This window comes from Esox lucius, chromosome 17 (assembly GCF_011004845.1).
Source record: "Esox lucius isolate fEsoLuc1 chromosome 17, fEsoLuc1.pri, whole genome shotgun sequence".
NCBI classification, from domain to species: Eukaryota; Metazoa; Chordata; class Actinopteri; order Esociformes; family Esocidae; genus Esox; species Esox lucius.
In genome coordinates, this window is record NC_047585.1 from 8,032,514 (window position 1) to 8,046,831 (window position 14,318).

The following is a 14,318-nucleotide window of genomic DNA, read 5'->3' on the forward strand; positions in this document are numbered from 1 at the left end:
AACGTGCCCACAGAAGAGGAAATGTCAGTTTCCAAATTTTACCCCATAACCTTCAGCCTCCTAAATACACACACCTGATGAGAGCTTTATAAGTGAAATAAATATTTCACCCCTCTGCAAAACATGGCAAAACCCTTGTTGGCAATCACAGAGGTCAGACGTTTGTTGGCCACCAGTTTTGCACACATCTCAGGAGGGATTTTGTCTCCTCTTTGCAGATCTTCTCCAAGTCATTAAGGTTACGAGGCTGACAATTGGCAACTCGAATCTTCAGCTCCCTCCACAGATTTTCTATGGGATTAAGGTCTGGACACTGGCTAGGCCACTCCAGGACCTTAATGTGCTTCTTCTTGAGCCACTCCTTTCTTGCTTTGGCTGTGTGTTTTGGGTCATTATCATGCTGGAATACCCATTCACAACCCATTTTCAATGCACTGGCTGAGGGAAGGAGGTTCTCACCCAAGATTTGACGGTACATGGCCCCGTCCATCGTCCCTTTGAAGCGGTGAAGTTGTCCTGTCCCCTAATCAGAAAAACACCCCCAAAGCATAATGTTTCCACCTCCATGTTTGACGGTGAGGATGGTGTTTTTGGGGTCATAGGCAGCATTCCTCCTCCTCCAAACACGGCGAGTTGAGTTGATGCCAAAGAGCTCGATTTTGGTCTCATCTGACCACAACACTTTCATCCAGTTCTCCTCTGAATCATTCAGATGTTCATTGGCAAACTTCAGACGGGCCTGTACATGTGCTTTCTTGAGCAGGGGGACCTTGCGGGCGCTGCAGGATTTCAGTCCACGGCGTAGTGTGTTACCAATCGTTTTCTCACTATGGTCCCAGCTGCTTTGAGATCATTGACAAGATCCTCCCGTGTAGTTCTGGGCTGATTCCTCACCGTTCTCATGATCATTGCAACTCCTCAAGGTGAGATCTTCCATGGAGCCCCAGACCGAGGGAGATTGACAGTTCTTTTGTGTTTCTTCCATTTGCGAATAATCGCACCAACTATTGTCACCTTCTCACCAAGCTGCTTGGCGATGGTCTTGTAGCCCATTCCAGCCTTGTGTAGGTTTACAATCATGTCCCTGACATGCTTGGACAGCTCTTTGGTCTTGGCCATGGTGGAGAGTTTGGATTCTGATTGATTGCTTCTGTGGACAGGTGTCTTTTATACAGGTAACAAACTGAGATTAGGAGCACTCCCTTTAAGAGTGTACTCCTAATCTCAGCTCATTACCTGTATAAAAGACACCTGGGAGCCAGAAATCTTTCTGATAGAGAGGGGATCAAATACTTTTTTTCCCTCACTGTGTTGACCCAAAGTCAATGCATTATCAGTTTTGCAGCATGATCAATGAAATGGCTTTTTTAAAATAAGAATTCCAACATGTTTTTGCAATTAGAATATTTTTTTTCACATTTGCTGATATTCTAGAGTAGTTGGCCTGGTACACTTTAAGAAGCAGCAAAACATTAGCAACATTTACAACTACTTTTTTTCACTTGTTCACATTAGGTTCACATAAAAATACATTTATTGTGTAATTTTACTACAATATTGTAAAGTTGGAAAATGAACATAACATTTAGGTTAGCTAAATATGAGGAACAACAATGTTTTGATTCAAAACTATTGTTTTTAAAATGTTTCAATTTCACATAAGATATTTTTCAGAACTGATCAGAAAACAATTAGTGAAAAGAAATATCAGAATTAGTCAACCTGTGTTAATGAGCAGATGAGTACATAGACGTGTGTTCAGAATGTTTAAAATGTGATTAAAAATTATAAATGTCTCTCTTATTACAGGTTAGGTTAATTGTCATTATCCTCATTGCACAAGCCTTCACGGCCCAATGTGTTTCACTTACTGTAGTCTGGCTGTAGTTTCTGTCTGTTAGTGGCTCTCGGAGTTGCAGTCTTCCAGATGTCACCACATGCTGAAGACTGATGACTAATTTACCTAGGAGCCTGAAGAAACATCACAGTCAAGTAGCATGGGCCACATAAGCATATTACATCAATTAAATGAATAAAAATGATAAACACTAAATTGAGCATTTGTTTTTGTGGGGATTTATTTTTCTACATCCCAATTAATAACTATATATAACATTTAAACTTGTAATGAATGGTTCCAATCGGGGAGCAGGCGGTTTATAAGGGAGACGAACTTCAAGTAGGGCAAGGTGAAGGACGGTCATACAGGCTAGGGTCTGAATCACGAGATACGAATAAAAACAAGACGCAAGCAATATTCTACAACCCTGTTTTCAAAATTTGGGACGCTGTGTAAAATGTACAGATAAACAGAATGCAATGACAGGGTTTAAATGATTTGCCTATATTCAATAGAAAATTGTACAAAGGCCGCGTTCAGAAAGGATGAATGTTGTTGCCCTGGCTGGATTCGATCTGCGGTTTCCTATGCAAACTGTCTTTAACCACTACGCTATTTAAACAGCGAGTGTTGTTGCACATGGTTCATGTATAGAGATGTGGTCTGTTTTCTTCTGCATTGTTAAACCAATAAGTCGAAAACTCCACGGTTCTCGAAAAAAGTTAGCTAACATAAAAACTAACAACAGGTTAGTTGCGCTTGCAGCATAGCCAAGTAGCCTACAGCTGAAAGAAATGGAGAGAAGAGGATAAATGATACGGGAGAAGGCCAGGGTGAATGAAAAAAAACTATGCTGTAACATATAGGAATACAGCTCTGATGTGTTTTTAATGCAAGTAAAATTAACAAGAACATAGGTTAACAACGAAAATAGAAAACACTAATATTGACTGTGATTAATTATAATGCTTGAAGAGGGTTTCATATTTTTTATTTGATTCCTAGATCTAATAAATAGAGTTCTGCATGCTAGGAGCATTGTTGGGGCAATGTATCTGGGGGCTTAGGAAAATAGCCAAGTAGAAATTATAGGCAGTATGTACTTAAATCCAATAAAATGTCTTCTAGTCCTGGACTGGCTGAGGATAATTTTTTTAAACCCCAAAAAAAACAAAAAACAAATATGAAACATGTTGATATGTAAAGAACATATTTGTTGTTTGTTTTTTGGTTGCTATTGCATTAGGGAGGGCGTTGTAATGTGCATTAGCTGCTCAAGTGAACATGGACAAAAGGGAAAATTTAACACTATAATAGTTTTATGAAAAGAATCAACCCCCTTTAAAATAATCAAATTTTGTTGCTTTGCAGCCTGAAATTAAGACAGACAGTTTTTGTTTCATTCATCTGTATTTACTCAGTGCAACTTATAAGATCCAAGTGAAAGATATAACACCAACATTTAAAAAAATAAATAAAATAAAAAACAATCACTGAGTTGGAAAAAGGATCACCCTCTTGTGTCAGTATTTTGTTGAACCACCTTTTGCTTTAATTACAGCCTTTAGTCTGTTGGGATATGTCTCTACTAATCTACTAACACTCTTCTTTGCAGAACTGCTCAAGTTCAGTTCAATTTGATGGTGGCCGTTTGTGGACTGCTGTCTTCAAGTCATTCCACAGATTTTCAATGGGGTTTAAGTCCAGGCTCTGACTAGGCCATGCAATGACATTCACCTTTTTCTCCTTCAACCACTGTGTGGTCAGTTTTGCTGGGTGCTTTGGGTCATTGTCATGTTGGAAGGTAAATCTTTTCATTGACATCTTTCTGGCAGAGAACAGCAGATTTTTCTCAAGAATTTGACAGTATTTTGCCCCATCCATTTTTCCTTCTATCCTGACAAGTGCTCCAGTCCCTGCTGCAGAGAAACAACCCCATAACATGAAATTAAGACAGCTGAAATTAAGACCACCTCCATGCTTTACTGTAGGAATTGTGTTATTTGGATGGTGAGCTGTATTGGATTTTCTTCAGACATATCGTTTGGCGTTGAGGCCAAATAATTCAATTTTTGTCTCATCTGACCATAACACCTTTTTCCACGTGGCCTTAGAATCTTCAAGGTGCGTTTTGGCAAAGCTCAGTCGTGACTGCATGTGGTCTTTCTTGAGGAGTGGCTTTTTTCTTGCAACCCTCCCATACAAGCCACATTTGTGGAGAATTGTTGTCACATGCACACAATGACCACTCTTTGTCATGAATTCCTGCAACTGCTTCAGAGTTGCTGTATGCCTCTTGGTAGCCTCCCTGACCAGTTTCCTCCTGGCTCTTTCACCCAGTTTGGAGCGACATCCTGACCCAGGGAGGGTCTGTGTTGTACCAAATACCTTCCACTTCTTAATTATAGACTTCACTGTGCTTCTAGGCAGAGATGGGGACAAGTCACACATGGTCAAGTCCAAGCAAGTCTCAAGTCTTAACCATCAAGTCTCGAGTCAAGTCTCAAGTCACAGTTCAGATAAATCAAGCAAGTCAAGTCAAGTCAAGGGTTCACCCTAAGCAAGTCAAGTCGAGTCCTTATAAGTTTCAAGTCAAGTCACAGTACTAAAAAGATGAACACACACACACACACACTGTCCTCTGTTTCTGACGTGCGCTCGATGCAAAGCTCGATTTCAAAATCAAATATTTTTCTCCGCGGTACAATTTTTTGGGGGGACGAAGCGGAGGGATCTTGAATCAGCCTGAAGGGGTTGTATTCGCTATAACAACCGCCTCGCTATACCTTATCCCGCTTATTACATGGCTACCTACCAAATAAATCTATAATTTGACACAAAATATAGTTGGTATTATATCTTTCACTTGGATGTTATAAGTTGTAACTACAGCTGAATAAAACAAAAAATGTTTTGTCCGTTTTCATTTCAGGCTGCAAAGCAACAAAATGTGATTATTTTAAAGGGGGTGATTCTTTTCTATACCCACTGTATACAGTAAAGTATATCACAAAGGGGCGTGTGGTAGAGCGCAGGGTTTGGGGTACCACCATTGACTAATTTATAGCCAGGAAAAACCCTGTTTTTCCAGAAACAATAATATTTATCATTTTCAACATGGTGTCTATGTACTATTTTCAATTAAATATAGGGATAAATGATTTGCAGACCATTGCATTCTGTTTCATTTGCACTTCATGCAGCATCACAACTTTTTTGGAAACAGGGTTGTAGAAGAAAAATATATGTTTAAGACTGATAATTGGACATAAGATGCCGTAATTAATGTATTGATTAGTGAATTATATGATAGACACAGCTGTAACAGATTTGGCTTGTCAAGAGTCATGTCATTTTGAAACATTGTTCTTGCATTGCTTGGTCTTGGATTAACTTATTGTTACAATAACTAAACTAAGAGAATTGCACTATGTTAGGTATTTTTGACTTAACCAATGTACTCACATTTCAACCAAAAACTTAGAGGTTGAATCAGTGATCTTGTGGTAAAATACCTTTATTTAAGAATTGTTATTGATTTGTATGGTCTTGCATATCACAGTAACATTACTCTGTATACTGACCTGCTGCTGAAAACCTTGCTGCAGTTGTACACACTGACAGACAGGACCTCACTGTTGGTAACCTTCCCATAGTGTGGCCACCTGAAATGCTGTAGAAATGTAGAGATTCAAGAGTATGACATAGCTTTAAAGTCATTTATGATGGAGTAAAATTATCCTCTCTGTTGGTCTTATGTACAGTGGGGAGAACAAGTATTTGATACACTGCTGATTTTGCAGATTTTCCTATTTACAAAGCGTGTAATTTTTATCATAGGTTCACTTCAACTGTGAGAGACCGAATCTAAAACAAAAATTCAGAAAATCCCATTGTATGATTTTTTTATAATTTATTTGCATTTTATTGCATGACATAAGTATTTGATCACCTACCAACCAGTAAGAATTCCAGCTTTCACAGACCTGTTAGTTTTTCTTTAAGAAGCCCTCCTGTTCTCCACTCATTACCTATATTAACTGCACCTGTTTGAACTCGTTACCTGTATAAAAGACACCTGTCCACACACTCAATCAAACAGACTTCAACCTTTCCACAATGGCCAAGTCCAGAGAGCTGTGTAAGGACATCGGGGACAAAATTGTAGACCTGCACAAGGCTGGGATGGGCTACAGGACAATAGGCAAGCAGCTTGGTGAGAAGGCAACAACTGTTGGCGCAATTATTAGAAAATGGAAGAAGTTCAAGATGACGGGCAATCTCCCTCGGTCTGGGGCTCCATGCAAGATCTCACCTCGTGGGGCATCAATGATCATGAGGAAGGTGAGGGATCAGCCCAGAACTACACGGTAGGACCTGGTCAATGACCTGAAGAGAGCTGGAACCACAGTCTCAAAGATAACCATTAGTAACACATTACGCCGTCATGGATTAAAATCCAGCAGTGCACGCAAGGTCCCCCTGTTAAGCCAGCGCATGTCCAGGCCTGTCTGAAGTTTGCCAATGACTATCTGGATGATCCAGAGGAGGAATAGGAGAATGTCATGTGGTCTGATGAGACAAAAATAGAGCTTTTTGGTCTAAACTCCACTCGCTGTGTTTGGAGGAAGAAGAAGGATGAGTACAACCCCAAGAACACCATCCCAACCGTGAAGCATGGAGGTGGAAACATAATTCTTTGGGGATGCTTTTCTGCAAAGGGGACAGGACAATTGCACCGTATTGAGGGGAGGATGGATGGGGCCATGTATCGCAAGATCTTGGCCAACAACCTCCTTCCCTCAGTAAGAGCATTGAAGATGGGTCGTGGCAGGGTCTTCCAGCATGACAATGACCCGAAACACACAGCCAGGGCAACTAAGGAGTGGCTCCGTAAGAAGCATCTCAAGGTCCTGGAGTGGCCTAGCCAGTCTCCAGACCTGAACCCAATAGAAAATCTTTGGAGGGAGCTGAAAGTCTGTATTGCCCAGCGACAGCACCGAAACCTGAAGGAACTGGAGAAGGTCTGTATGGAGGAGTGGGCCAAAATCCCTGCTTCAGTGTGTGCAAACCTGGTCAAGAACTACAGGAAACGTATGATCTCTGTAATTGCAAACAAAGGTTTCTGTACCAAATATTAAGTTCTGCTTTTCTGATGTATCAAATACTTATGTCATGCAATAAAATGCAAATGTATTATTTAAAAATCATACAATGTGATTATCTGGATTTTTCTTTTAGATTCCGTCACTCACAGTTGAAGTGTACTTATGATAAAAATGACAGGCTTCTACATGCTTTGTAAGTGGGAAAACCTGCAAAATCGGCAGTGTATCAAATACTTGTACTCCCCACTGTAGCTCAGTTAGTTTATCAAGGGGCTATTATAGTCAAGTTGAGACGGTCGAACCATGTCCAATCACCATTTTCCTAACTATCCTTAAAAAGTTAAGGTGACACTTTTTTAAAGGCCATATGCGTAACGCATTATACAACAATATAATACAGTAATAATGCAGTATAAGCATAGTTGTAGACACTCATGAAGACTCATGACGTTTTATACAAATACTCATAATGCATAATATGTATAATTATACTGACCTATAATGTAAAGGAGCATAGTGCATCAAAATTACAGAGAAATCTTTAAAGGATTAAACAGCAATATCAAAATTAGATTCACCTAAAGGATGGGGTGAATGAGCAGAAAATCACTATTAGTGCATCATAATATTTTTCATGGTATGTTAAAGCATACAGTATTGTAGCATCAATCAAAACTACCTTTAGCAAAAATACAGTGAGTAGTAAATAAAACATCACATTCTCCTGGATAAGGGCCACTGCATCTTTTCCTTTCCTTTCCAAAAAGTTGAAAAGGAAGGTTTTGAGTGAGGAACAGAAGGGATAAAATTAAGAGACCACTGCAAATTAAACTCTTCTATTCCTCCATCAAAACCTTCCTTTCCAACTTTTTTGGAAAGGAAAGAAAAAGGTGAAGTGGTATACATTTTTTCCAGAGCTGTATTAGATTCAACTTTGTCATTGAACAAGAACAACAACACAACTGTTTAAGGCTGGGTGTCTCTGTAAAGCACTTTGTGACAACTGCTGTTGTATAAAGGGCTTTATAAATACATTTGATTGATTTGATTGATTGATTGACAGTACAAAGAAATGCTGCTAGCATCTAACCAGAAATGCAAACAGACGATTGCAGAATATTTACAAGTGAAACAATCAAAAACAATGTATGATATAATTGGGATGTACACCGATCAGCCATAACATTACAACCACCTGTCTAATATTGTGTAGGTCCCCCTTTTGCCACCAAAATAGCCCTGACTCGTCGAGGCATGGACTCCACTAGATCTCTGAAGGCGTGCTTTGGTATCGGGCACCAAGAAATTAGCAGCAGATCCATTAAGTCCTGAAAATTGAGAGGTGAGGCCTCCATGGATTGGAATTTTTTGTCAAGCACATCCCACAGATGCTTGATTGGATTGAAATCTGGGGAATTTGGAGGCCAAGTCAATACCTTGAACTCGTTGTTGTGTTCCTCATACCATTCCTGAACCATTTTTCTTTGTGGCAGGGGGCATTATCCTGCTGAAAGAGGCCAATGCCATCAGGGAATATCATTGCCATTAAGGGTGCACATGGTCTACAACAATACTTAGGTAGGTTGTACGTGTCAATGTAATATCCACATGAACGGCAGGTTTCCCAGCAGAACATTGCCCAAAGCATCACACTGCCTCCGCTGGCTTGCCTCCTTCCCATAGTGCATCCTGGTGCCATGTGTTCTCCAGGTAAGTGACGCACACGCACCCGGCCATCCATGGCTCCGTGGTCCAGTTCTGTTGCTCACGTGCCCATTGTAGGCACTTTCAGCAGTGGACTTGAGTCAGCATGGGCGCCCTGACTGGTCTGCAGCCCCATATGCAACAAACAGTCATGCACTGTGTTTTCTGACACCTTTCTATCAGTACCAGCATTAACGTTTTAAGAAATTTTAGCTACTGTCTGTTTGATCGGATGACGTGTGCCAGCCTTCACTTCCCACGTGCATCAATGAGCCTTGGCAACCCATGACCCTGTTGCCGGTTCACCGCTTTTCCTTCCTTGGACCACTTTTGATAGGTACTGACCACTGCAGACCAGGAACACCCGACAAGGGCTGCATTTTTGGAGATGCTCTGACCCAGTTGTCTAGCCATCACAATTTGGCCCTTGTCAAAGTTGCTCAGATCCTTACGCTTGCCCATTTCTCCTGCTTCTAACACATCAACTTTGAGAACAGAATGTTCCCTTACTGCCTAATATATCCCACAAACTGACAGGTGCCATGATAAGATTATCAGAGTTAATCACTTCATCTGTCAGTTGTCATAATGTTATGGCTGATCGGTGTATAAATGTGCAATGAAGGCAAATGCATGTACAAATGGCTCTTCTAAATGTGCAATGAAGGCAAAGGTTTAGGTGTTGAGGCTCCAGGAGAGGTCCTCAGATGTGGACTCCCAGGAATTGGAAGCTGGGCACACGCTCCACCTCAGTGAAATCAATGAGAACTGGGGTGTGACTGCAGCCTTTAGATTTCCAGTAATCCACAATTAGCTTGCTGTCAGCGCACCATGCCGTCATTCCCTGTCATTGTCATTGATCAGGCCAACCACCGGGGTGTCGTCTGTGAACTTGACAATGATGTTGGAACTGATGTTGGAATGCAGTCGTAGGTAAGGGGGGAGTACAGGAGGGGGCTCAGCACACAGCCTTGTGGAACACCAGTGTTCAGAATGGTGGAGGTGACGTTGTCTAACCTGACAGACTGGGGTCTGGTAGTTAGGAAGTCCCAAGTCCAGTTACAGGTGGAATGTAAGTAAAGATCTCGGCCAGCTGCTCTGCACGTGCTCTGAGCACACGCCCGGGGACAACATCAGGACCAGCAGCCTTGCATGCATTCACCATTCTCAGTGCAGACAACAAATCTACGATGGACTTTCTGAGGGGAAGGTCATCTAGGGGAACTCAGCTTTAATGGCTGGATGTTTTTCGTCCCTGTTGAAGCGAGCATATAATCTGTTAAACTCATTGGTGATGGAGACGTCGCTGACTGTGGGGGAAGGGTTCTTTGGCCGGCAGTCTGTGATGGCTTGGATGCCCAGCCACATGCGTCGCGGTTCAGGGCTGTTGTTGAAGTGTGCCACAATCCGGAGTTTGTGGTCATGTTTAGCTAACTTCACGCACCTATTTAGGTTGGCCCTGGATGAGCTGTAGGCCTCCGGATCGTTGGATTTTAAATCAGCATTGCGTGCTTTCAGCAGTTGTCGGACCTCTGTTCATGCAAGGCTTTTGGTTGGGGAAGGTCTTTATTAGTAAATGGGTGGTGACATTGTTGGTGCAGATGTTGATGTATCAATGTCCATTTGGGAGACAAGTGTGGCCTGAGTGGCAAACAATCTCCAGTCTGTGTTGAAACTGGTGCTGCAGTAGTGCTGTAGTAGTGTAGTAGCTGTAGTAGTCTGAACCATCTAAATCTTAAATGCTTGCAAAAGCTAATATTTCATTTTAGGTCACCAGCCCCAAACCTGCTCTAAACTGCCTCAAAATAGCCTCAATCGTATGTGCTGCATTTGTGCGGCAATACTTTTTTTGTGCTGCTATAGTTTTTGGCAAATAGTCTATATTCCTACTGGATAGTAGGAATATAGACTACTAGACTACTATCCAGTAGGAATATAGACTACTATAAACAAACATTTTACCGACCCAAACAGAACACACCATTCAGCCTATTTCGAGTGAATTCGACCTATAAAATATGATTTCACAAAAATTATAACAGCATAAATCAGCACAAACGATAAAGCCTATTTGCCCTAGTTTTGCGTTTTGGTGGGGAACAATTTTACTCAGGTAAAATACTTTTAATCATTAGTGCTCCATTTGTACTGTTGTCATTTTTTAGATATTAGTCCTAAAGAATATTTTATAGATCATTCCGAGGTCACTCAGCCCTCAAACATGCAACAAATTCACTCAAAATATGCTCAATCTTGTATTCCGTTTGTTCCGGTCAAAATATAGTTTTTGTGACGTTCTTACCAAATCAGTTGAAGTAATGACAGAGCTATAATGGAAAGAGAGTGAAGCCAATCTGCTATCCAGTAGAAAATAGGTTTACACCAGAAACTGTACCAGCACAAACTATTTTGAGTCAATCTGGAGCAGGTTGGGCGGCTGTCACAAACTAAACTTTTAAGGCACAAACGAAGCACAAACAAACGAGACTATTTCGGGTGAATTTGAAGTACTGTATGTTGGGGAGCTGAGTGATCTCAGAATGACCAGTGAAATATTCTTTAATGTCTATAAAATGATAGCAGCACAAACTAAAATTTGAACAGGACAAACCAGTACAAACGGACCATTAACGATTGAGCATATTTTGAGTCCGTTTGGAGTTGGGTGGCTGGTGACGTCTTCAATTCTAATCAATCGTCTAATATTAAAAACACTGATGCAGTACAAAAAAAACTTTTAACAACACAAACCGGCACAAATGAAGCATAAACAAAGGAGAGTATTTTGACTCAATTTGGAGCATGTTGTGGGGCTGAGTGACGTCATCGCCAATAATTACATGTCTAATATATAAAATACCAAAGCAGCACAAACAAAATATTTAACAGCACAAACAAAGTACCATTAAATGAGACTATTTTGACCGATTTTGAAGGATGTTGGGTGGCTGGTGACACCATACCCTATAATAAAATGTCTAATATTAAAAACAAAGATAAAGCACAAATGAAAATGTCAACTGCACAAACCAGCACAAACAAAGCACAATCGAATGAGCCTATTTTGACTCAATTTGAAGCATGTTGGGGGGGCTGAGGGGCGTAATCATCAAAGTCCTGTATTTTCCTGGTTAAACAAGTGTTTGCGTTTTTAGTTTTATTTGCATTTACACTTTGCATACTAGTTTGTTATTAAGTGGCATTAAACTTCACATCTTCAAATAGGCATTTCGGCAAAAAAGACAAAACGTCTGTTTTATTCAGACAAGCGGCTCTCCTGAAATGTAGTGACATGCAACATAAGCCCATGTTTCTTGTATTCTGTCTCATTTGTTGCCAGGATTAAATGGCTCATTCACCTCTGCTGGAATGAATGAGTACAAAAGCCTGCAAATTTCTCTCATCAGCAAAGGGAAGCAACATTTTTGAAAGGGCAACTGATGCTGAAACAAAAACTGTTCTGCCAAATTGTTCTGTTGAGATATTCAAGAATTGAGAGGCCTACGACAATAACACCAGATAGTATGCCAAAATAAAGACAATCTTATTTTGCACTTTTATATATTTTTGGAAAATGTGTGCATTTTCTACCCCTGTTTCTTCCTCATCCAGTAAGCCAACAAAGTTCTCCCTTAACCTGATCCCCTCATCCCATCTCTGAAGAACTTCCCAATAATTATGTAACACACTAAACTACAAATTAAACTTAAATAACTGAAACATATGTATTCAAAAAGTGATTCAATAAATAATAATTTTTAACTGAATGACTAACACAAATTGACACCAACTCTGAGAGGGCATATATTTAATTAAAAAACATACCTCATTGAAAATCGCAATATTTTCACACTGAAGAATTCTGGTTTTGTGGGTAAAATCTGGAGAGTGAGGAAATATGATTAGAAGACAGCAAACATATCCCACACACTATTTGAATATCATTTTAAAACTAGCTAGCAAATTAGCTTTTTTCTTATTTTTTTTTGTTTGATTATAATGTCTTGGGAATCAAGACATGTTTTTTTGGTGGATGTTAACAAATACACAGAACTTCACATGGAGTAGTTCACATGGTTTTGTGTGATATTTGTTATTACTGATGTTTATACAATTTCAACCAGTATTTCTCCTAATTTCCCAGTCCAAGGTAAGTACTACCTTGTCTCACAGTAGTAATGCCAAACAATCTCAGGCAAAGGCAAAGACCGGGACATGTGTCCATCAAACATGCTTTTCAAAGCCATCCTGCTTCATTTTCACTGCTAAGCCAAACCAATGCGGCAGAAGAAACTGTCAAATTCAATATGCTTACTTATGTCCAACTATACTAAAAAAGGTCAGATCCCATTGAGGCATGAAATAACCTGGTGGCTGTACCCTCCCTTTACGCAAATAATGCAATGCCTGTTGTACAAAATATTGCCCATTGGGATTCTGCAATGGCTGGCACAGACAAGTGCTGTTTTTCCTAACACCATACTAAACTGCACGTTTGTGTTAAAATGAACTTGATTTGCAATGGAAAACCCACACAAATGAACCAATAATTTAGCACTGGGGTTTTGTCAAGAATTCCTAAATATGTTGAAGTTGGGTAAGAACTTCCTGCTTATACTATATAAGTTAAATATACAGTATATCTTTCCTCTTGTAGGCTAAATGTATATAATATTACTTAGCTTTATATAAAATATTAGATAATATGTTATAGGGTTCATACAAAAATTAGCCAGGAAAATAATTGCTCTTTTCAGGACCTAATTGTCACACACTTGAAAAATCCCCAATTTAAGAATAATGTATTTCACAGGCTTTAGCAATTACATTATGCTTTGTCATTTAGATTATGACATTTCAGAATAATGTAGACTATTGTTTAACAAATCACACCTTTTAAGCATGTCATACATTTGAGGATTACATTGATACATTTTAAAGCCTCACTGTTGAAATAACATTGAAGTAAAACCTGTTTTAAAGGGTTAAGGACCTTGCTACATCCATTATCTGACATATAAATAAATAATTGAACTGACTGATTAATAAGCTTGAAATATTTATGTTCATGTCCATTACATATAATAGTGTTCAGAAGATAAGTTGCATCCATTGTAGACACAAATCAAACACATTTACAAATCAAACACATTTACAAAAGAAACTGAATATACGTACCTCTAAAGCATAACTCCACTTTTCGATCATACTTCCCTGGTAGATTGGTGATCCTCTTCAGGTTGACAGTGATGGACATGCTTCTGTATAAGTTTGTAATTAACTAGAAATCATCAGTACATCTCTGATCGGCCTCACTGTTGAGACCTAATCTCCAGATCACAGTCAACTGCTCCACTAACAAAATGTTCTGGCCTATTTCATTTATGTGTTGATTCAATAGGAGGGACCATAACTGTAAGTGTTTTTTTCCTAGAGGGGAAGTTCTTAACCTTTGACAACGTGAGATAAAAGTTGCCAAGCCTGTTTAGACGCTATCAGACAGAACCCATAGGCTGTGTTTACACAGGCAGCTGAATTCTAATGTTGACCAGTTATTGGCAAAAGAGGTCACTGATTGCTAAAAAGACCAAATGGTGAAAACATTTTAACGTTTGCTGGCAGAGGAAACTAAGTTCTTAGGTAAAAGTCCTGGTACTTGGTAGAGT

At 39.8% G+C, this 14,318-nt stretch overlaps 1 long non-coding RNA gene across 1 annotated transcript in view; it reads right to left on the minus strand.

Annotated features, from left to right (window-relative positions):
* Positions 1–13,994, minus strand: part of fer1l4 — a 151,467-nt gene extending 137,473 nt beyond the window's left edge. The window contains exons 1-4 of the long non-coding RNA XR_002198019.3: positions 13,831–13,994; positions 12,478–12,533; positions 5,425–5,513; positions 1,872–1,971 (exon numbers count right to left, since the gene is read on the minus strand). This is a non-coding gene — a long non-coding RNA (fer-1 like family member 4). The remainder of the gene's footprint in view (positions 1–1,871; positions 1,972–5,424; positions 5,514–12,477; positions 12,534–13,830) is intronic.
* Positions 13,995–14,318: the final 324 nt, after the last annotated feature.